Below are 24,884 nucleotides of genomic sequence, written 5' to 3'. Positions count from 1 at the left end.
AATTCAGGGATTCTGAGGCTTTTAATGCATTGAAATGGAGCAGAATTTACATCTCCTACTTTAGTAATCAGCCATGTTATTGTCTGTTACCCTTTGCTGATTCCAATGTCAGAAACAATACTTCGATCTATATCTCAGACCGAGTTCACATATGTTGTAGGGTATAAGTGAAGTTTTGCCCAATTTTACCCTAGCATTTATAAAATAAATGAACTGAACTAGCAAAGCAATTAATTGAATATAATTTAATAACACCAATAACTTTTCTCTTCCCAAAATGTTGACACATTCTTTGTTATGGCAAGGTATTTAAATATATATATAAAGTTTGATTTGAAAATTTGCCTGTAAAAATATAATGGGCAAGCTACTTTGAGAAATAACAACAATATCACTTGCCCTGTATGATATTAAAACACTATAAATCAATCACCATTAAAACACTCTGGTATTGGCTTAGGGATATACAGATACATTAATGAGCAACATAGTTAATCCAGAAATGGACTTAAATAGTGAAGCTGGCTTATAAATATTTGATATTTCAAATGTAAACAAAGACATTTTGGTAAATGCTTGCAGGCTATGTTGGTATCTATTTGGTGGGAGAGTGGGGGGGAGCCCCTATCATTATTCTAACTGAAATAAATGTACTTCTAATGTAAATGTTTTACAAAACTTTAAAACAATTATATAAAAGTCAGGAGAATGTTTTAAAAATCATTTTGAGTGTTTCAGATCTTGGAAAATTTTTTCTACATCAAGAGAAAATTTCAGGATTCATAAAGAAAAAAGAACTACATATTTGAATACATAATATGGAATTCAAGTAAAACTAAAGGTACCAAGAAGGCAAGTCACAGCCGGATATATAGCATTTTCAACATGTGTAACCAAAGAGGTCTTAAAATTAAGAAAATAAAATTACTGGTAGAAAAACAAGTAAAAAATTGTCAATAAAATGTGACACCCACATAATATATACAACTTGCTGGCTATCATATAAAATAATTAGCTTTACTAGTAACTAGGGATATGAAACTTAGGAAAAAAAAAAAAAAAAAACTCTTTCCCTCTCAATAGCCAAACATTGAACAGATTGTGAAAATCTAGAATTGAAGAATTGTGGAGTAAAGACTCTTCTGCAGTAGTAGTGAGGTTATGGACTGATAGATAATTGCTTTGTGAATATAGGTTTATTTGTTTTATTTTTTTGTTTGTTGTTTTGTTTTTTTTTTAACCAACAGTTTGTAAAAACAAGTAGTTCTCTTCTAGGAAAACTAGTGTATGTGCACAAATTAGAATATAAAAGACTTACTATTATAAAAAGGAATTATTGAAACAGCCTTAATGTCCATCAAATGGGAAACATTTACTTAAAATCGGCATCTCCATGATACGAACATCCATGTGTTCGTTTAATATGTACGTAGAAGCAGTGATGTGAGATCTCAGTTATGTATTGATTAACGGGAGGCGACACTGTAGTACGTGTACAAGGCCATCTCACTGAGGAGATCTCAGCAGGTGCGTGTTTGCATATGTCTGTCTGCATATTAAATGCAGAGAAAATTAGAAGTCAAGTGGAAAACACAAGTGAAAAAATGTTGGACTGCTTGCTGCTTAAGTGCTGATTCATCTCCATAATTACTCCCTTTCCAATCTATTGAAGAAAATCTCTAAGTTCATTCCCATACTTGTGAACAACTAATTTCCTCAGCGTTTTGGCATTATTTCTAAACATTATGTTTTTACTCGGTGACGGGCATTACACTGAGAGTTCAATTTTAACCCTCATCATTCCCAATGAAATGTATTTCACGATTCAGATTTTGGAAGTAAGAAATTGAAACTGAAAGTGATAAAACACTGCATCTAAGGCCACACAAGTGAAGTCAGAGTTTGGCATAAGCTTTGCCCGATCTTGGAGGGCACCTTGCAAGTGCACTTGACATTACTTTTTAGAACACCTATGGCCAACATTCTTTTCTCTATTCCACATCTGCCCTCTCACATTTTTTAAAAGTAGAAAACCTAAAAATAGGGAATTTAGTTAAGAAATCGTGCGTAAAAAAAAACACTAAAGAAGTGAGTAAATATTTTTACAATAAAGTCTTGAGGCAGTTCACTGTTTTATATTGAGTAAACAATTTATTAGGTAATATATACTGCATAATATCCTTCTCAAACACACAATCACACATGCTCATACACACACAGGCACGACCATTACCGCTCCCACTAAACCGGATGCACTTCTGACAATATACCATTGCTGTTTATTTCTTAAGTGTCAGTATTTCTGTGTTTATTTTCATAACTGGTCTTGTATTTGATGTGAAATTTAAATATGTAAATATATAGATAAGTAGAGATATTTAATATTTATATTTCCTCTTGCTTAAATCAGCAAGTCAATCACTAAAGCCCTTACATAGGATTGGAATTAATTCTCAAATTTGATGTATATTTATTTTCCCACTACATATGTCTTTGTCTCCTTAATTATTCTGGGCTAAAGATTTACATTTCTCTCCATATCCGTATTCTCTGTCTGCTTTAGAGAACATTGAGTAGGTAGTAGTCACTGATAATTTTCATTTAGTTCCAATTCTTTTTTACATTTTCCATCCAGTTGGTAGCCCAAACACATGAATGCCATTTCTGTTCCATCTATTTTTGGTTTAAGTTTCTTTACATCCTCATATCCCTCCCCCTTCATTATATCTACACACCAGAATACTCAGTAAGCTTAGTTGAAACTCCATGTCACCTATTTCTCAACCAGCAGTTACGTGGGCATTGAGACTTACACTGCAATCCATCCCCATCGCTGCTCTGGTGATTCTTCCACGTGGTGGAAGCAGCTCCTGCTTTCATTTCAGATAACTAATACTCAATTTATGTGAGTTGTGCAATGTATATTACCCTTTCCTTCTGGGATAAAAGCAATACATAGTGAATGTGTTCTTAAACTGCTATGGGACTCAGAAGTTTCAAGGATTGGCACTGCCCAGAGGGTTCAAGGGCAGCTGACTCTACCATGATGTCTAAATTTAAATCTTCATTTTTTTGGTAAAATTACCTGCACCTTTCGTGTAATTAGTACTTTTTGTTAAGGAAAAAACCATAATGAATATGGATTTAAAAGACATTAACTGATATATCTATTTTGCAATGCACTTGAATTAGTTATTATCTGCATTATATCTTAATGAGAAAAACATGCAGCAGAGTAAGACTAGAACATAGGGGGGAAATGCCATAGTCTACTTAAATACTGTGAGTTACAGATTGCTTAAGAGAAGAAAAAAAGGTTTCGTATGTGTCTAGAATATAAAACATGAAAACATGAACAGTAGGTATATCAAACAAAAACCACAATTGTATAACATGTCATCGGTTTATTCAAAATTACTGCAGATGTCAAAAAAGTAATATGTATTTTTCTTTGGTCTGTTTGCTGCTTCATTTTGCTTTAGCAATTGTGATTTTAGATACTTAATACTACAAAAGGCATTTTACTAATGCCTGAGTAATCCATTTGCTGAAATTATATTAATTTAATGTTCAGTAATAAAATAAATGGAAATCAGTGGCATGATCAGCATGTTGGTATTGTTTACAGACTAAAGCACAATTTGCCTAACAAAACAAAACCTGCAGGAAAAAAATACTATACATTCTGGTTTTAATTGGCAGCTCCAGGTTCTTTTAATTCCAGAGGCTGTTTTGAATGCTTTAATTTGCATAGCTTTATGTGAATTCGGTGCTCATGAAAGGCAAGAAATTGACAGCCTCACAGAACACCGACTCCAGCTTGACCACTGAGCCATTCGTCGGCAGCCGTCCGTCTCGAGAGACGATGGCGTAGCTTCCTGAGAGTCTATCTGCACCGCCGAGAATGGCTGTGCAGTCCGACTCGGGAGTGACAATCCCTGCCGCACTTGTTACAGGTGAAGGCAGATGGCTGTTGTTGCTGCTGCTGACGCTGCTTCCGCCTCGATCTTTTCTGGACCGCCTCCTCGTTGCGCGCAGCCTCCGCGCGTGACGTACCTTGCCTGACCGCGAGCCTCCAGGCTAGGCGGTCGTCTGCTTGAACTTCCCATGTGTTGAGATTGATGGAGCATTGTGTCATGTCCTTTTTGCAGATGTCTTTGAACCGCAGTTTTGGGCGCCCTGTCATCCTCTGGCCTTCTGCTAGCTCGCCGTAGAGGAGGTCTTTGGGGATACGGCCTGCATCCATTCTTTTGACATGGCCGAGCCACCTGAGGCGTCTCTCGCTAAGAACTGCATGCAAACTGCTCATGTTGGCTCGCTTCAGCACCTCGGTGTTGGGGACCTTGTCCTGCCAGGCGACATGCAGGACGCGTCGCAGGCACCTCATGTGGAAGCTGTTGAGTTTCCTTTCGTGCCTTGCGTAGGTGGTCCACGTCTCGCTGCCATAGAGGAGAGTGCTGAGTACGCAGGCTTGGTAGATGCGCAGTCTGGTTTTCTCAGTGAGGCTGGAATTGTTCCACGCTCGCCGGTTCAGTCTGGCCATAACTGTGGCTGCCCTGGCGATTCTCCGGTTGACCTCCAAGTCGACTGACAGAGAGCTCGAGATGGTGGACCCGAGGTAAGTGAAGTCGTTGACAACCTCCAGGGTGTATCCGTCGATGGTGATGCATGGGGGAGTCCCCGTGCCTTGAGCCATAACATTCGTCTTCGTCAGGCTGATGGCTAGTCCGAACTCCTTGCATGCGTGGGAAAGGCAAGTGACTAGCTGCTGGAGTCCCTCTTCGGAGTGTGATGTCAAAGCTGCGTCGTCGGCGAAGAGCATCTCACGGATGAGCACCTCTTTGACTTTGGTCTTGGCTCGTAGACGGGCCAGGTTGTAGAGCTTGCCATCGGATCTGGTGTGAATGAAGACACCCTCGCTGCAGTCCTTAAAGGCGTATTGGAGGAGCATGGAGAAGAAGATTCCGAACAGCGTAGGCGCGAGGACGCAGCCCTGCTTTACTCCGCTGCTGACTGGGAAGGCCTCAGAGGTTGCGCCGTTGTAGGACACCATGCTGTGCATGTTGTCGTGAAAGGACATGACCACAGCAAGCAGATGTGGTGGACAGCCAATCTTCCGTAGCAAGCTGAAGAGTCCGCTTCGACTGACCAGATCAAATGCCTTCGTGAGGTCAATAAAGGCGAGGTAGAGTGGTTTATGCTGCTCGTGACACTTCTCCTGCAGCTGGCGTAGGGAGAAGATCATGTCCACTGTTGAGCGGCCAGCTCTGAAGCCACACTGGGACTCTGGGTAGACGCGGGAAGCAAGGGTCTGCAGGCGGGCAAGAGCGACCCGGGCGAATACTTTGCCGACGACGCTGAGGAGAGAGATGCCCCGGTAGTTGTTGCAGTCGCTGCGGTCTCCTTTGTTCTTGTACATGGTGATAATGTTGGCGTCTCTCATATCCTGGGGGATGTAACCCTCCTTCCAGCAGAGACAGAGTAGATGGTGGAGCGGCTGTAGCAGGACTGGTTTCCCACTCTTTAGGATTTCTGGAGGGATTCCGTCGCTTCCTGGTGCTTTCCCGCAAGCGAGGCGGTCGATGGCTTTGCCGAGCTCTGCCGCAGTAGGTGGGGTGTCTAGCTCCTCCATGGCTGGTAGGTCTGGGATGGCGTTAAGAGCAGTGTCTGTTACGGTGTTCTTCGTTGCGTACAGCTCGAGGTAGTGCTCGGTCCACCGCCGCATTTGCTGTTCCTGGTCAGTGATGACCTCACCTGTCTTGGACTTAAGGGGGGCGATCTTGGAGGGGATTGGGCCTGTTGCCTTCTTGATACCCTCATACATTCCTCGTGCGTTGCCTATATCGGCGGCTTCCTGGATGCTTCTGCACAGGTTTAGCCAATAGGTGTTGGCACAGTGGCGGGCGGTCTTCTGGACTTTGTTCCTGGCAGCCCGTAGAGCTTGAAGTGTACTGGGAGTGGGCGTGACCTTGTAAGCCAGTAGGGCCTTCCTCTTAGCCTCGATCACGGGTTCCATTTCTTCCCAGTGAGCCTCGTACCAGTCAGCGTTCTTCCGCTCTTTCTTCCCGTAAGCAATAATGGCGGAGTTGTATATGGCGTCGCGGAGACGTGGCCAATTGGATTCGATAATGTCATCTGCCGCCACTCCCTCGCCGAGTGCATCTTCCATCTTGTTGATGAATTGCTGGGTCTTAACTGGGTTGCTGGCACAACTGGTGTTGATGCGTGGGCGACCCTTCATCTTGGAGTGGTGCAACCTCTTCGGCATTATGCGCACCGTGCTTACCACGAGGGCATGGTCCGTGTCGCAGTCTGCACTGTGGTAGCTGCGGGTGAGGAGGGTGCTGCCAATATCCGTTCTTCTGGTGATGACGAGGTCAAGCTGGTGCCAATGGCGGGAGCGGGGGTGCCTCCATGACACCTGGTGGATCTCTTTGCACTTGAAGAATGTGTTTGTCACGCACAGGCCGTGGTGACACAAAAGCTCAAGCAGTCGCTGACCATTCTCATTGATCTTTCCTCTCCCAAAGTTTCCAAGGCAGGTGGGCCAGGCCATGTGGTCGGCTCCTACTCTTGCGTTGAAGTCTCCAAGGAGATAGAGAGCGTTACTTCTGGGAATCTTGGATAACGCTTCGTCCAGTGCATGGTAGAACTGTTCTTTCTCTTCGGTGGTGGCGCAGAGGGTTGGGGCATACGCGCTAAGAATGCTGACTGGGCCGAAAGTTGTTGACAATCGGAGGGTAAGTAATCTCTCTGTGCCTCCTGTGGGTGGCTCTATGGAGTTAACAAGCGTGTTCTTCACAGCGAACCCAACACCGTGCTGTCTTGGTTGGTCCGGAGACTTCCCTTGCCAGTAGAAGGTGTAGTTGGTTTCTCTGATAGTTCCGTTGTCGGCCAACCGGGTCTCCTGTAGAGCCGCAATGTCGATGTTTAGTCGTGCCAGTTCCCTATCGATGACAGCGGTTTTCCTGGCACCCTTGATCCACGGAAGGTCTGCAGTAAGTCCGGGGCACATGGTCCTGATGTTCAGCTAGCGAGGCGAAGAGCCGGAGGCTTCTTTCTTGTTGTTTGCTTGGAATTAACTGGTGCGGGTGTTTTGTGGCCCACTTTTCGAGAGGCGCCTCTCTGATCCCCACGCACCCAGTGGGGCAGGCGAGCCATGGCGAGACGGTAGCTGTCCAGTGAGGTGCGATGACCTCTCCCACCGTCAGAGGAGACCCCTGGCGCTCGTTTCCTTCGCCAATCGGATGAGCTTATAACCGGTATCTGTCTCCTCCCGTGTTGAGTCGACATCTTGCGATGACGCTGGAGTGTCCTCTCCAGTGAAACTGAAGCTACAGAGCCTGGGCAGGGTGATATGGAGGGTCTGCTGTTGCCCATGCAGCAGACCCCCCCTCTCTTCGCAGCTGAAGGGTCCAAGGGAAAGACAAAGTCAATACAGCTTGGCTTCAGGTGCGCCGCAGGAGTTGCCGGTGTTGACTACAATGTCAAACCGCCTTAGGGACTCTGGCTCCGGATTTTCTGTCGGGGTTTACTCCCTTAGCCTTTCCCCTGAAGAGGTATGCCGCAAGGCAGCGGAGGTTTTTTGGAGTCGGAGTTTTCCTTCTCTGATTTTAGAGATGTCCTTCCTCTTTCCTCCTTTACAGTCTTGAGAGCAGCATTTACAGGCTAAAATAGAAAACTGGCAGTGTAACCTTCTAAGCAGTTACTACCAATACCCTGCTTGGGTATACTCACCCAACAATAAACATCTCTTAAATGTCCTCCAAGTGCCATGCCTCGAATTAGTAAATGGCAGTGCAATGGCAGTCAAACATTTGGATCAGTTTCACTAAGTAAACCACCAACACAAGTAGGTTTTTAAAACAATAGAATAGTGTCTCATTTTATTAAAAATAATAACTATTTTTAAGCAACTTACCAGCAACACTGAATAAAAACCTGGCTGTGTTTCCCACTGTTTCAACTGCTCCTCAGCTGGCTTTAACACAGCAGTATCCTGACTGGTGGCCTGAGTTAAGACTTGAAGAACAACAGTGCTGGCACTATTGAGATCCATGGAAACCAATTGGCTCAGTCCGAATAGCCCGGCTCTCCAGCTTCCACTGTCCAACACGAAGTGGCGTCGGTTGGTCCCGCGCCCCACGCTTGCAAGTCCACGCGCCGCCGCCCACTGATGCCGAAAGCGGCTTCTAGGAACGCGCCATGTTCTGAGTCGCAGCTCTAAACGATGCGGACGCTAGAATATCGCGTCACAGACATCCACAGCAATAAAAAAGATCAAAATACTGATACACAAAACAACACAAATGAATCTCAAAAAGCATTACGCTAAGTGAAAGAAGCAAAGCACAAAAGTCTACATGAAGTTCTAGAAAATGCAAAATTATAGAGACAGAAAGCAGATCACTGGTTGCCTTGGGCTATGGGGCTAGAGGAAAGGATGATACAACAAGACACAGGATAATTTTTAGGGAGATGGAAATGCTTTAATCTTGATTCAATAGTAGTTATGCTACCGAAAAGCAATTTGGGGTCCTGCTGCCTGCCGCCACCCTCTAGGCAAAATTCCAGAAGCAAAGGTTTGGTGATAAAGAAAGTCTATCCAGTCACAGCTTCAATTACTTAAGCCTATCAATTAAGGCTAAACTCTAACACCTGGGCCCTGCTATCATTTCCCCCTGTTTTAATCACCTTATTTCTATAGGGCTAGTTACAAACTAAAACAGCATAAAATACAAAAACTACACAACTTTGGAAGAATGACAGGCTTCTGCCTCATAGCCTGTTCCCTCTAGAACACCCAAAGAATAAACCAGGGACCCTCTGCCAGGCCAGCCCAATCCTTTAGAAAAATAGGAAGCCCCACACTTTGTTCTTCCACAGAGACACGAACTTAACAATATACTGTCTAAAAACGCTTTAAGAGAACTCCAGAAACCAGTTAAAAAGTCGTAATATCCCAGGAAAGTGCAAAGCCAAAACCAGCTACATTAAAATGGTTAAAAAAATTATTTCACCCATGAGAGCCCCTCCCCTAAGCCAGCACAGAAACAACCTTAAAGAAATGAAGACCTAATAATTATGAGACAAAAATAAAAACGACCATCTTAAATAAGTTCAATGAACTTCGAGAGAAAACAGACAACTAAGGAAAATCAGGAAAATGATGCATGAACAAAATGAAAATATCTTAAAAAACAGAACTTCAGGAATTGAAGAATATAATAATTCAATTAAAATATTCACTAGGAGGACTTCTGGCCAAGATGGAGGCATAGACAGACATGCGGCGTCTCCCTCCACAACTAAGAAGGAATACAATTACCTCAAAACTAGAAACAACCATAAGTTCCAGAAAATCAAAGTGCATGGAAGTCCAGCAAACAAAGATATAACCTGCAACCAGGACCACCCTATTCAGCTGCACGTTTACATACTACATAAAACACTTTTAACTTTGAAATAACTGTAGGCTGAGAAAAGGGAATCAAAGTTGCAAAGACACGACCTGAGTTCTGCACGTCCCCTCACAGCGTCCTGAGCCATTACCATACAAGAAATGGGTACAGTAGTCTCCTCCAGCTGCATCTAGTGTCCATCAGAGACAGAGCACTCACTGGCCATGCTGGTACACTGACCGGAATTCCAGCCTCCAGAAAATTGAGGAAGTAAAGTCTGTTGTTTATAAACCACGCACTTGGTGGTATTTTGTTACAACAGCCCTAAGACAGACAGATATATTATTACGTACTTGACTATAAGTCATATTTTTAAATATGTTATCATTTTCTAAACATGGAACAAGGCAACATCCAAAAAAATTAATAAATAACTTTCTTGCCAGTGGAATTCTTTAAGCACAAGATATTCAGTGATATCTTAAAAATGTTTCTTGCATTTTATGAGATATTAAACTAGATAGGTAAACCCTAGATCCATGTTCAAAATAAAGCTAATACTGTGGTATGTAAATTAACTAATATAGCAAATATAATTTGGCAGGTTCATTAATTAAAAATATTAAGTAAGCCTGTCTAAGTAAATGCCTGAAGATATGTAATGATGATGATTGATTGATTTTTCTAACCACTAAGGTTTTCTATTGATGTTTGCTTGTATGTAAATCTAATTTGGAATTTCTTAACAAATGTAACTCTATCAACAGAAAAAAACAACAACTTTATACTCTATTCTTCACTTCTCAATTTCATGTTTTTTCTTTTTGACAATGTTAAAATTCATCTGAACCCCATACTCCTGTTAGCAATGATGGTTGACAGACCCCCATTCTTTTGCCATTCAAGAAAGGGTCACACTGCTCTTAAAAGAATTTATTTTATTTGATATGTTTTATGAAAGATTTCTTATCATTAAGATCTATAACCCCCTTTCCACACTGTGGGGTTGTTATCAGCTCATTAGCTCCTTTTTCTCTTGTGCACTAGTTTGGCCATTGTCTTGAATTCCCAAAAAGAATTGCTGTTTGTAACTCCAGGGTAGGGACTAAAAGAAGTAATCTTGCCTTGTATTTCTTTTTCCTTTCTTCTGAGTGGGTGCAGCTCATGATAGACATGATCAGAGCCCATGGAGAGAAGCAGCCTTGAATCACTTCCTGGAGAACAGACAGCCACCAGAAAACTAACTGACATTTTGGATCATTACATAAATACAAAATAAACTTGTCCCCTGAAATTTGTTACATTTTAGCTGGAACATTTCCTCCATACATTAATGTTAAGAATGTCCATTCTGTTCTACTATGACTCTTTCCTTCCCTCTGATCCTTATTTATTTCCCCGGACCATTCTGATAATTTCAATGTATTCTTTTCTCTCAAGTTGCATTTTATTTCAGTTGATTTCTTTACCATGCATGTAAATAGATTCACCTGTAGGTCTAAATTGTAGGGTTATCATAGATTAGATAGAATATTAAATTTGACACTTCTTTTGCCAAGAACAGAGTTATACCATATACCTTCAAGTGATAAGGATTTTGATTTATGAGGATAAGTGAGGACATAATGAAAAAATATGGGAAATACTTCTTGGTAATTGGACTATTATTAGAGTTTCAGCAGCACCTTATGGTTATAACCTTTTAGAACTGTTCATAATTGCCCCACTCTAGTGCCTTGGTATCCATATCTGGTCAAATCCATACCTTCCAAAAGATTTTCTTTGGTGTAAATCACAGACAGCCACACAGTATGCATGCTCAGTCAACAGCGTCCACCACCCCCACTGACTAGTACAGTGAAGTCGTCATTGTTCACGCATGTGCATTATAGTTGACTCTCCTTTGCTGCCAGGTTACATTGATGTCACACAAATCATTCTTGTTATATTAACAATGGCTGGACCTTTTCTGGACAGACCTCATATATCATATGTCATTACCAGTTTTAATTTTTTAAACTATTACCTCAATTTTTTCTTAATAAGAACTTGTTAGAAGTTAATATTTTTTTCTATTTTAGAGATGATGAAAGTGAAATTCAAAGAAGTTGAATAAGTTGCTCAAGATCATATAGCTATTGAGTTATGAATAGAGGATAGAACTTAAATAGTATTTGTCTCTTGTGATCTACTGGTTCACCACTGGGCAAATGAGCAATGGTCATCTTTGGCTTCAGTGTTAATTTATGACTTAATTAGTGGTGTATAGGATGGCAGTATTACCTGGGGCATAATGTGAACACTTCTCATACCATACAGAAATGGGATATTTTCCTCATAAGGTTTAATGTATCAGAGTTATTAAATGCTGTACGCTGCCCAGCTCCAATACCAGATGTATCAGTTCTCTCTCTCTCTCTCTCTCTCTCTCTCTCTCTCTCTCTCTGTCCCTCTTCCTCCCTCCCTGATCCCAAACTCTGTCTTATTTTAACACTGTTCTCAACCACATCACACAGTAGATACACATATATTATTTAAGTAAACTTGTGGTTTATGTAATAACTAACAGATAATTATTTTTTCTTCTCTTATCTTAAAGTTGAAGAATGACAAAGGCAAATAATTAATTTAAATTAGTAAACGTTTCTTTATAATGACGGTGCCTATATAGAATCTAATATGATGCTGTAATGGAGAATCATAAAACTATATTGAAAGGCCATATAACAAATAACTAAATAAAATAAAAAGAATGAATTAGAATAGGTTATGGATTTCCAAAAGATAAGTCAGATATGGAGATTGCTGAGGGAAAGGTATAAGTGGACTAAATGGTAATGGAAAAATATAAAATAAAGGTTAAGTAAAAAAAAAGGTAAGATGACAGAAAATGACTTGCTTATACTTTATGTGGACATATACTGTATTTCTTATCTTCCATTTGCCACTTTTTAAAAATCTAAACTACTGCTGTACAAATGTGTGAACTGATAACCAGTATTTAATATTAAAAAGATGTGTAATTTTTCATGTTGGGATATACTTTTAGTGTGTTTGTATTGCACCATGTCGTAAACCAATGCAATATTCTCCACTTTGACACATCGGAAAAAAATGCAATTTTTTGTCAAAAAAATGAAAAGGAAAACTGGCTATTTTTGTCCATATAATATGAACAAAATAGAGGTAACTTTTAAATGTCCTATCATATCACTGAATTAAGTCAGACATGAACTATTATCATAATTATGATTATAAGTTTTTTTAAAAATTAAAATATATATTAAAAATTCCAGTTTCTGGCTTTTGAGGTGGAAATGATCAGCAGATACGCCATCTGTGCATAATCATAATTGCCAGTTTCCTTCCAACATTCGGACAGCTGGAATTTACCAGGAGCGCCTGAATGAGCTCATTTGTGGACCCGGGATCCAGGGCGGAGCAGTGTTTATTGTCACGGTGAGACCAGAATAGAATGCGGGGCATTTCCCCTCACGTGTTAGCAAGTGTGAGCACATGGGCTCAGCGTGGGGTACTGATACCGCGTGTGTTCTGTGTTTAGACCCCTCTCTCTATGTGCCTCTCCTAGATCTGTGTGTTTTTGCCCTTCCAGCAGCCCTGGCCCTTCCGTGTTTTTGGAGGCCAATTCCTTGTAGTAAATATCCAGTGTTTGGTTCTTATCTGATTGACATACATGGTTCCGATTCTCAAAACTCACATATGTGAAAGAGAGATTTTCCCTTCTAATTTATTTGGGATCTTCGATAACTCTGATCCTAAAGTACGTATTTTTTTCAAAGTTATTCCATTACCATGCATTTTGCTCTTTGTCACGACTGCGGTCTATCCATACATATTACTATAAGACGTGTCAACCAATTATCAGGTCATGGTGCTAATGAGACTTATTTAGGCTCTAACCCTTTATTTTACAAGATAAAACACCAAGTCTTTAAGCTATACATAATTTCCTAAACATTAAAAAAGAAACATACTATTACTATCAGAATCACCGAAGCAGAGAAACAGAATATTTAGAATTTTCATTTTGAATCAAGAATATTCAATTGCACAGTGATCACTAACAAGTACACCCTTTTTCCCCCGTGGAATGCATGATTACTTACAGCTCCAAACTGATTCAGAATGGAAGCTATAGCATCTAAATGGCTCTTTTTGACACCTGGATCCCCCAGGTATCATGTCAGTGACTTAGGTCCATGTGCAGAACTTCTCTGTACCTTCGTTCCCAATCTGTGGGATCGGTAAATGCTGACATCAAAGGGCAGTGGCAGGGATTCAATAAGAAAATGTAAGTGACACGCAGAACAGTACTTGGCCCCCATTAAGTCCTTTATCATTGCCAGTTGCTATTGGTATTACTATTATTTTCTCTGAAAATGGCAGAGAGCTGTTAGAAATGAACACCACTGAAGGAAACACTTCCTGGATTATCATTCTGACTCATAGCATACAATTTGCTGAAAATAATTTGAAGATTCAAAGTACAGATCAGTATTTTTGCAATTAAATGTCACTTAGTGCCCTTTACACTAATTATTTTAAACATAATTGACAAATGTTAGCATACGTAATTTATTTTTATTGCATATGTATTAAGTGTCTGTTCTGATTATTTGACTCACAATATCATATCAGCTTTAAATTTCACTAAGATAATTCAAAGCTTTTTAGTAATTTTCATTTATTGGGCCTCATCTCTTTGTCACATTACAGACACATTATCCATGTTAAAGATGAAAAAGAAATGGGGATAAGGTCCATTCCTCCTCAGAAACTAAGACATGCATGGGCTAGAACAGAAAGAAAGGAAAATAATTATATTAATATATGAGAAACACTACCAAGCATATGCTGAAACTTCACATGAATGCAAACAAAAACTTAACTATAACAATTCTACTGGCATGCAAGGCGTTCTTGGAAGACATCAGTGAAGTGGTATTTTTTGAGTTCATAAATCAGAAAGAAACAGAATTTTAGGTAAAGACGGATGTAGCAAACATACAGATGTATTTTTAGAAAACATGGCCCTTTTTTAGTAATCCTCAGAAATGTATTAGATAAGATGTGGAGGGAAAACTGATCAGAGCTGAGGTATGACTTTTAAGAAAGTGAAAGGGAAGAGAAAACAGTGTGAGGGAGAGAGAGAGAGAGAGAGAGAGAGAGAGAGAGAGAGAGAGAGAGAGAGAGAGAGATGTTGCTTCAAGACTTGCATGAAATTCTGACCAATCCACCAATCCAAAGGTAAATCAGTCCCCTTTGGTCAAATTTTAACAATGTTCTCTACATCTTCAGCTATAAAAGTTTTCTTTAATGAGTATTCTTTATTAACTTGTCAGAAATGCAATTAATAACTAAAGGCCTGGAAAACAAAATCATTATTTTCTCATTCGTAGCTCTTCATTGTATTCATTATATAAGATTTATTTTAAATGTGTGTCATGAACAACAGTGTGGTTGGGGATTGTAGGGGGAATGGATGGAGGTGAGAGGGGGTATGTGGGTATAAATGGTAATGGAAAAAAAAAACAAAGAAAGAAAAAATAAAATGCATGCGTTAAATAAACATTATTGTTTCATTATTATATATAGCTATTCTGCCATTTCACATCTAATGCAATTATACGAGCTCCGCTTACACAGATTCAAATTACCCTCACAGGAAAAACCATTTTGTCGCCTTTCCCGTGGTCTTTACCTTTAATTCTGTACATAGACCAGAGAAAGCAAACCTCGTACTCTTGGACTTTGAGGGGTGAGTTAAAAGCAACAGCTTCCTGCTTTTTTAGGCTTTGTTATTTGTTTTAGACAGTGTGCTATTAATGAACTCCAGCCTGCTCTTAAACCGAAATTCCTCCCCAGAGCGCACTGCGAAGTGCAGGATCACCAGGCTCTCCCTGACAGACCTCGCACTGTTAATGACCATGAGTGTTCACCTGTGGCTCAGCAAATCCCCGGCTTGTCTATCTGAAATGAGATTTCCGTGGCACGATGAAAAACACTCTCGTCTCTCCTGACTAGTGAGAAACAAGCCTACTACCCGGGCGAAGACAGTGCTGAGAATGTGCCTCCGAGGGATCGCTAGAACCACCCGAAAACCGTATTCGGAATCATGACAGATCGCGGTACCGCGTGTTTCATATCTTTACTTGCAAAGAGCATAAAATAGGGTTTGAAAGCACATGATGGAGACTCAGATCATTTACTCTAATGCAGATCGTTATTTATCTACAAAGAAATAGTTCACAGAGTTACTTAATTTCAAATATCATAAAACATTTGGGTTATTTGCTCCGTTTGGTTGTCTGGGCACAGATCGCAGACTGGATCCCCGGAAGGAAGAGCTAGGAGCCTGATACCAGTGTAATTCATTGGGTCAGGATCTCCAGTTGCACAGCACGGGAAAAATTACATACTTTTCGAACACAGAGACGTAAACTATAAGTAGAATTTGCTCTTTGACTTGATTCATTAACTCCTGGGAACTTAAATGGTGTTTCTAAATTGTCTTATCCCACCCCAAATTTACTCCCTATATTTTATTCAAAAAGATTTTTCTAGGAGTCAATTTTAATAATGTTTCACAAAAGCTGCTAGAATGATCATAGTCAGAAATTTGACCTCTGTGAAAACGACTTCCTTGCCTGCAACCAACCATAATAAGACAAAGTAAAACTAAAACACCACAAAATATCATATAGATGACCTTAAACCATGCGATTTCTAACAATCTGGAAGAGAAAAGCGAAAACGTATAATTTCTATTTGAGAGCCCAGCATGTGAGCCAGCAAGTCAAGGAAGGAGTTTCTTAAAGGGTCCCTAGAATATAGGCCAGTATATACAGGGCCACATTCTGAAACCCTTGATACACCTGTCCTTTAAAATTGAGAATGCTTTCGATTTAAATAAGTAATACTTTCATATAAAATATATTGTATAACATTTGCGGTAAGATTTGGGAAAGCAACTGTAAGAAAAATAAAGACAATATAAATAGCCTCGTGAAAATTCAGTTTTTTTATCAGATATATACATAAATTACCCCCAAGAAATCACTATTAAGATACTAATGGTTTTAAGAACTGTGGATAAAGCACAGTGGACCTGTAATAAACAGAAGTGAAGAGTGTGAAGAGGATTAGAACTACTGACAATCTCCATTTCTAAACCTGCCTACCTCCATGCACAAATAATAACATCGAAACTAAAGAAAAGACTTTGCAGCCATACATTTAATATTGTTGTGTAAGCATGCTGTCTGAACAGGAAGTGTAAAGGGCTATAGATAAGAGTAATCATCGGAAGCTGGAAAGGCATGGAAAACAGAACCTTCATGGGGAAAACTGACCATAATATCTTGTGACTTGCCCAGCTGTAACTTGACCATCAGAGATAATATAAATTAGGGGTTGGAATTCTTATCTAGCAAACCTGAAATCTGAAGTCCGAGCACTACACATACATTGTGAATGGTGTGCTCCTTAGGACTCAGGAATACTTTTCCCTCGTGACAGTTATTAATTTCCTTCTTAAATTTTATTTTTCAATTACATTGATATATACTAGTATATTAATTTCAGATGCGCAACACAGTGGTTAGACATTTATATGCCTTCCAAAATCATCACTCTGATAATTCCAGTACCCATCTGACACCATGCATACGAGTAGTTATTACAGTATTATTGACTATATTCCCTGCGCTATACTTTATGTCCTTGTGACTATTTTCATAACTGGCAATTTGTACTCCTTAATCCCTTTCATCTTTTTCACCCATCCGCCCAACTCCCCTGCCATCTGGCAACCACTAATTTGTTCTCTGTAAATATGAGCTTGTTTCCGTTCTGGTTGTTCATTTGTTTTCATGTAGATTCCACATACAAGTGAGACCCTATGGCATGTAGATATCCCCTTCACCTTTTCACAAAAGTAACAGTCAAGTAAATATATTCAACTGTTTAAATTTAGAAGCAGATTTGCCAAAGTATCATAAAAATGACAGGTTCATGGTTCTGTTTTCTTCTGTGGTCATAATACGGGAACATTTTTGTTCACAAAGTCAAATATGTAACCATTGAATTATTTATGAATCAATGTTATTATTCAAGTTCCATATGTGCAGTATTGATGGCAATATCATCTCAATCAATTTGAGGTCCTTCTCCCGTGTGGTAGGTCTGCATCTAGGTTTGAAGTGGGAGATGCTATTTGAATGGAGTTGTAAATTCAAGGGAGCCAGGGTCATTTCCTTAATGTCTTACGATTACAGAGGATCCAGCTTTTCCTTGACAGCTTTGGAAACATCAATCCATTTCACAGCTAGAGTAGAGCGGCGGAGCCTCAGCCTTTCCTTTTTTCTCCTTTCAGCTTGGTTCTTCCATGGGAACCACATTAAAAAAAAAAAAGAAAAAGTGGAGCATGCTGGGAGATATGAAGACTAAAATGGTAAGAGCAGCTGGAAATTTGCCTCTGCCAGTGAATGGAGACCGGAAGGCTGGGGAGCTATCCCTTTCTATGTCCCCTGGTCAATGATGTCCCCTCGTTCTTGATGCCTTTGCTTTCCAATCACTTTGTTGGGCCATTGGCTGAATAGTATTAAAAGTACAGACTTCCCACCATCGAAAGAAACACAAATATTTTTCAGGTTGTAACTGCATCAGCTTCCTGGTCTACCTTCATTCGATCAAACCCTGATGTTTGAAAGTAAAAACTGCCTAATATTGCTTATTTGAATCAGTTTTTTCTTCCTGTTCTTTATGATCATAATATGAAAGTTGCTGCCTTTTTCTATTTTTTAGGAAACTGACTAATGGCTTTCTCACTTTTACATATCCTTAATAAAAAAATGCAAAATAAGGCTGAAAACTGCAGGCGAGGATCACACGGTAGCATGACCTGAAGGTCACTGTGAGGACTTGTCACTAACATCTATGAGTGATGGGGAGACAATGAGGTTTATTTGTCCACTAAATCTCCATTCAAATGCAATAGGCCCATAAATATAACCCTGTGATACAGCATGTATCCTTTATTATCTATCAAAACTACCTCTTTCTATTCAATTATTCCTCAGTGGCAGAAATTTAAGATCTGCCATTGTAAGTCTGACATGTGCTAAGTACTCAATAGACAGAGGATGAAGTAAATTTAAATGTTTTTCCTTAGTAGAGTAATTAAAGAAATAGTTCAAAGAGAGCTCACATTTATAAAAGTAAATCCATCACAGCAATACTTTGAGTAGAATTTGCATTTATAAAAGTAAATCCATAACATGACTTAAGCTTGAGAGTAAGAAAATATATTGCTTAGAAGCTTATTTTTATAATCTTTAAATAATGATGGCATAGGTGAGATTTCATAGGGTGTGGGATTGTGGAGTTGCCAAAAGTAACAAAAAAGGGGGTGGGGAGCGATGAGTGCATGGGCATCATGCTGGTGGAATCGATGGGTCTTAGTGTTTCTTTATTTCAAAAGACAGAAGTAGTAGAAAAAATATTTGTAGTCTAGGTTGAGTTGGTAAGTGCAAGAAACTGAATTTCAAGAGGTAATGGGGTGGGTGGAGAAGGAATAGTTTGATGGAAGAAACTGAATTTGATTTTTTTAAAATTATTTATTTATTTGTTTGTTTATTTAGTTTTAGAGAGAGGGGAAAGGAGAAAGAGAGGGAGAGAAACATCACTGTGTGGTTGCCTCTCACTCCTGCCCCCAATTGGGGACCTGACGTGCAACCTAGTCATGTGCCCTGACTGGGAATCGAACCAGCGACACTTGGCTCACAGGCCGACGCTCAATCCACTGAGCCACAGCAGCCAGGGCCTGAATTTGATATTTTGAAACTTCAGACTATGACCGTAACCAGCAATGAGATATTGAGAAAATCTCTTAACTTTTAGGATCTTTATTTCTCATCCATAAGAAAAAATTAAAGAAGGCTATCTTCAAAGGTCTTTCCAGCTGAAATGTCAAGATGATTTTCAAAACATTATTCCATGATTTTTCACAGGGCAGCCTGAGCCGCAAAAGGCAAAGACAGAGAAGAAGAGTGAAATAGATTTTCATATTTAAAGGGAGGCAACTTACTAGTTTGTTTTTGTTTTCAAGTGAAGAAAATTAATGTACACTAGAAAAGAGATGATGACTTTTAGCACCTAACCCTGAAAAACATGATTAAGGCACAGAACAGATGCTTGGTTTAGAGATGGTTAATATAGGGGAACATAATAAGATAGGTAAGTTTTTTATATACATATATTAAGATATAATATATGTTATGTTGCATATTACATGCCAATATATATAAAGAGAACACATGCTTCTGAAAAGGTTTTTAAAAAATAATAAGGGAAGCAAATTGAGGACATTCTTTTTCTGAAATTTCTCAGAAAGGTTGAAAATGAGGCTGTTATTGAGTGAAAAGACCAGAAATTGGGTCAAGAACATAATGGAAGACACAATGCTTAGAAACCGTGTGCATGAAAAAAAGAGGTGAATCAATAAGCCAGAATTAAATGTTTAAAAACAAGTAGAGATCACATTGGAGAATAGATAACATGAAATGCAGTGATTATGAATCAGCATAATTTCTCTACAGATGACTCAGCTTCCACTCTTATGCATTGAAGATAATATGTTCTTCAACTGGTCGACAATATTATCTTGGAGAGCTGATTGTATAAAGTCACTTGAATGGGTGACATTCTAGGTCAGAGAACTGAGACGTGTCAGAAAACATGAACTGAACTTTGAGACTGATGAGTAGATCCAGCGGGACGATATAGGCTGGGTTTGTTTTCCAGTTTTCAAGGTTAATAAAATGGTACAAATTGGAGTGATGATGAAGTGCGATGTAGTCACATCATGACAAAAGACAGGAATACGTGGTGGAGGTACCTGGAGTAGAGCAGGTAGAGGATTTTTGGGGCTAGGCCTTGATTAGGGAATACCTATCCGGAGCTTTCTTAGAACAACGCATAACCTGTCATATGTTATAGGGATATATTATGCTTTTCGCAATATAAAGAAAACACTCAAGATATTAAAATCTAAACGACACACAGAACTCAAATAACTCTCAGACTGCAACACTCAAATTAGCTCGCATCACTCCCTTTTGGCTGGGGTGATGCTCCAAGTGAATTCAATAACGGGACCCTTATATCCCAATAAGTGCATCTTCATATTTTGAATAGCTACGGACCAGGAGGATTATTAATGTGTTTTCAATCTATACAATGCAGGAGTGAAAAAGCATTGATTTCGATGTTAGTGGAGAAATGGAAGGACAATATCTCAATCATGGACATACATAGCATTTATCTTGCTTCTTAAAGGCTCTAAATATTCTTTATTTAAAAGGGAAAACTAGAACCAGGGTGTTTCACAGAGGCGGGTTGTTAAACTGCCTTCCTAAGTGCAAGATTAGTAAACAGAGTTTGTTTAGGTTCATGTTTCTTCCCTGGTGAAGATTGCCCACTTCCCAACATTGGGCCCTCCATCGCTATGCGCTCTGAGACTCCATTCTGGAGTCCGAATGCAAGTGGCCTGAGCTATCAGTGGATGGAGTGTTCATTCAAGTTTAGATCAAACTGGGACTGAACTGGGACAGGGCAGAGTTTGGGGACCCAACTCAGCATCACTCAAAATGGATAATCAGTGCATGACAGAAGACAGCTGGTGACTTGTGTGTCTCAAGCATGGGCACAGGTAACGGATGGCCTTTGTTCAAGTGGGCTTGTGAGTTCCCTCACTTCTGGCAATTTGATCCCTCCCAACTTTTAACTCCTCTTCCATAGTCGATGTTCCCAAAAGCATTGTAAATAAGTATTTGTTCCCCAAAAGTTGAAAGTTGGAGGGCCTGGTCCAAGATAACACAAAAGTGTAATTTGTTAAGTACTTATTAGCATTAGTCTTGATTAAAGCATTGATCTCAGTACTTCAGTGGACAAAAGAGCAATACACTTCAAGGCATTTTTAAACCTTATTTCAAGAAGATAAACACCAAATGAACCCAAGCTGGATTGGGATGTATCAAGAAAGAGTTACAAACTAGCACAACAGAAGATCATAGAGGAAAAGTTCACAGAGATGCCTTCCCTGAGAGATACATTGGAATGGACCTTGAAAAATTAAAATACTTTCAAGCTATAGGATTGGGGATTAGGGACACTATAGGTAAATGTAATAGCTTGAAGTAAAGATCAAGTAATAAAGATAAAGGCCTTTTGAAATGTTGATTTATTCCACCGAATGGATAGGGCTAGGAATTTAAATTTGAAAATCATTTGTATGAGAATGCTTGTTAAAGTTAAAGAAAGATAAAATTCCACTTAAAAAAATATATAAGGAAGAAAGTAATAAAGACAAACTACAGAGTATAAGCAAACCTCTTCAGCAAACAACAAACCCTCCTGATTTTCTCCCAATAACCTTCTAAACCCTTTTCTACACTTTGAACCCCATAGTTCTATGACTTTTTTAACCTTATGTTTTCTTTATATAATGGAGTGTGTGTGTGTGTGCGTGTTAAGCTTCTTTTACACAACATTGGGTTTAAATTAATAATCCATATTGTTGCACGGTGACAAATTGCAGGGGTTTTTGTTGTTGTTGTGGTTTTTAGTACTTTAAAAAAATAACACTAGCTCTGAGCAGTGTGGCGCTGTTGATTGAGCATCATCCCGCAAAGCAAAAGATCACTGGGTCGATTCCCTGTCAGGGCACACGCCTGGGTTGTGGGCCTAGTCCCAGTTGGTGTGTGTATGAGAGGCAACCAATTGATGTTTCTCTGCCTCTCTTTTTACCTCCCTTCCACTCTCTCTAAAAATAAATAAATAAAATCTTTTAAAAAATAACATTGAATAAAAGTAATAAAAGTAAACGTTTTTTTTTTTTTCTTGTGCCCAAATTAAGGGAACATGTTTTCTACTTAGTATAATATAAGCTTTGGTTTTAATGGAGAAATCCTTCACCAGATAAAGAAAGTTTCTTTCCTTTTGTACTTTACTGAAAGGTTTTATAATAAAGAGACCTTCAATTTCTCTGTATCTTTTAATGTTAGCATACGCTTTTTTTCTTTTCTTTTTTTTTTTTTACAGCTAAACTGGGGTATTATATTGATTAATTTGTAAATTTTAAACTAACCTTGCAATCTTTTTTTATATATCATTGTGTTACCAGTGAAACAGGTTCTTTCATGGGTTCAAGAGAAAGGAATTTCAAACGACACACAGGTGGTGAAATTTAAACGTGGTGGCAAGATTTTACTGGGGTTAAGGGAAATAACACACCCTCGGGGGCATAGAGGGCAGACAGGCTCCAGCAGCGACTGCCCCAAAGCTTCTGTTAATTCACTAAGTATTTTCTTGGTTCTCAGTAATGAGCAAGGCGCCATTCAAACCATCCAACCCAACGTTGTGATCCTTCCTGGGCTTGAGTGGGAACCTCCTGTGGACCAATCGCTTCTTGGGACCTCCTGGGCCCTACTGGAGCTCTGCACTCTCCCTAATCCAATTACCTTTCCAGTTTTTCCCAGGCTAGGCTCTGCCCTTTATGTCACTAATTTTGACTCTTATGGCCTACGCCTCAAATAGAAACGACTCCCCCTATGCCATCTTGATTTCTCTTGTGCATCAAAAAGTTCTCTTAAGTCATCTGACTTCTGCGCATGTGCCCAGCAGAGGAATTTTTCCCTTCCTCTTCCCTCCGATAATCCAGCACCTCTGGGAGCACCTCTGGGAGGAAGCCTTTTCCTCTCCGGGGATTAGCTATCCTCCACCGCAGTCTCCTGGAATGTGTGAATGAGTCTGTAAATGCTACAGCTTCCTACTGAGATTAATGGAATTCTGTCCTAAGATCGGATTCAGTTTTTCAGTTTATTAAGTTTAATATCTGATTCATTTTTTCCTCTTCCCTCTTCCTTGTCAATACCTAGCTAACGACCAACATTAACAGTTGGATTCAAAATGCAAATATTTTGTTCAGAAATCTTCTGTCAATATTTATGAGCCATATTGATTTTTTAATTAACTTTTCTTATTGGATCCTTGATGAATTTTAGTGTCATGGCTTTGCTGACCGCATACAACAGGTTGGAAAAGGGTCATTCTCTGAAAGAAGTTGTAAAAATCTATTACACCTTCTTTCTTAAATGTTAGGAAAATATCACCAGGGCAGCCATTTGAGATGGAGTTTTCTTTGCAGATAATTTAATTTATTTAATTCACAGAAATTATCCAGATGTCCACTTTCACTTTGTCAGGTTTACTAAATTGTGCTTTTTAAGCAACTTTCCCATTTTATTTATGTTGTCAAATGTACTACTATACATTTTTCAGTAATATCCTCTAATGATTATTTAATATCAATAGTTTCTCTAGTGATGCTATTTTATTGGTAATTTGTGTTATCCCACTTTATTTTTTGATCTAGTATAGTAGGTACTTATGAATTTTATTAATCTTTTTAAAGGAGAAATTTTTGTTTTGCTGAATTTTTAAATGCTAGATGTCTGCTTTTACTTAATTAATTGATCATTTTTTGTTTTTAAGATTTTATTTGTTTTTAGAGAGAGGGAAAGAGAGGGAGAAAAACATCAGTGTGTGGTTGTCTCTTGTGCACCCCTAACTGGGGACCTGGCTTGCAACCCAGGCATGTGCCCTGACTAGGAATTGAACCCATGACCTTTTGGATAGCAGGCCAGCACTCAGTCCATTGGGCCACACCAGCTAGGGCTGATCACCTTAACTGTATATTCTTTCCTCTTTTTGGCTTTGTTTGTTATTCTTTTCTTAGGTTTTTGGGATGAAGATTTGAATCATTTTTTACATTTCCTCTTTTCTTTTTTTTTCTTACTAATAAATGCATTTAAAGCAATATATTCTCAGCTAAATATTGGTGTAGCTGAATCCAAACATCTATGATATATCATAATTTCATTATATTCCATATTGTTTTCTAATTTCAAATTTTGAACTGAAATAAGAAGTGTTTAATATCGATTTACTATATCAAAACAAAACACAATTCAGGCATAACAATAATAAAAAGAAGAGCAGTATGTATCCAATGCTTAGTGCATACCAGGCAGTGCATTAGTCATCCTTAGAAAGCAAGCCTAACTCATAAACAGCTATTTATCATAGAAAACAAAGTTAATTATCTTCCATCTCAGAGTCCCAGAGACAACCTACCCTTCATTGATTTCATCTTAGAAAGTACATTGTTTGCCTTAGACACCTTGCTTTAGATAAGGACACTTAACACATCAAGATTTTAATAAATGTGATTGTGGGGACAGATGTTTGATATTTGAGTCCTCCCCCATAAGCTGCAGAGTTTTCCTATCTGTGAAATCTCTCATACGTAGAATACTGTTTTTTGTTGTCCAACATATATGTCTAAAGTTTATGGTACCTGTTTTTATGTGTTGTTCTATATTCACTATGCATAAATCCGAA

Source organism: Furipterus horrens, unplaced genomic scaffold (genome assembly GCF_987537825.1).
Source record: "Furipterus horrens unplaced genomic scaffold, mFurHor1.1.pri manual_scaffold_10, whole genome shotgun sequence".
NCBI classification, from domain to species: Eukaryota; Metazoa; Chordata; class Mammalia; order Chiroptera; family Furipteridae; genus Furipterus; species Furipterus horrens.
The sequence above is the reverse complement of the archived record's forward strand: the minus strand, read 5'-3'. Positions refer to the sequence as shown.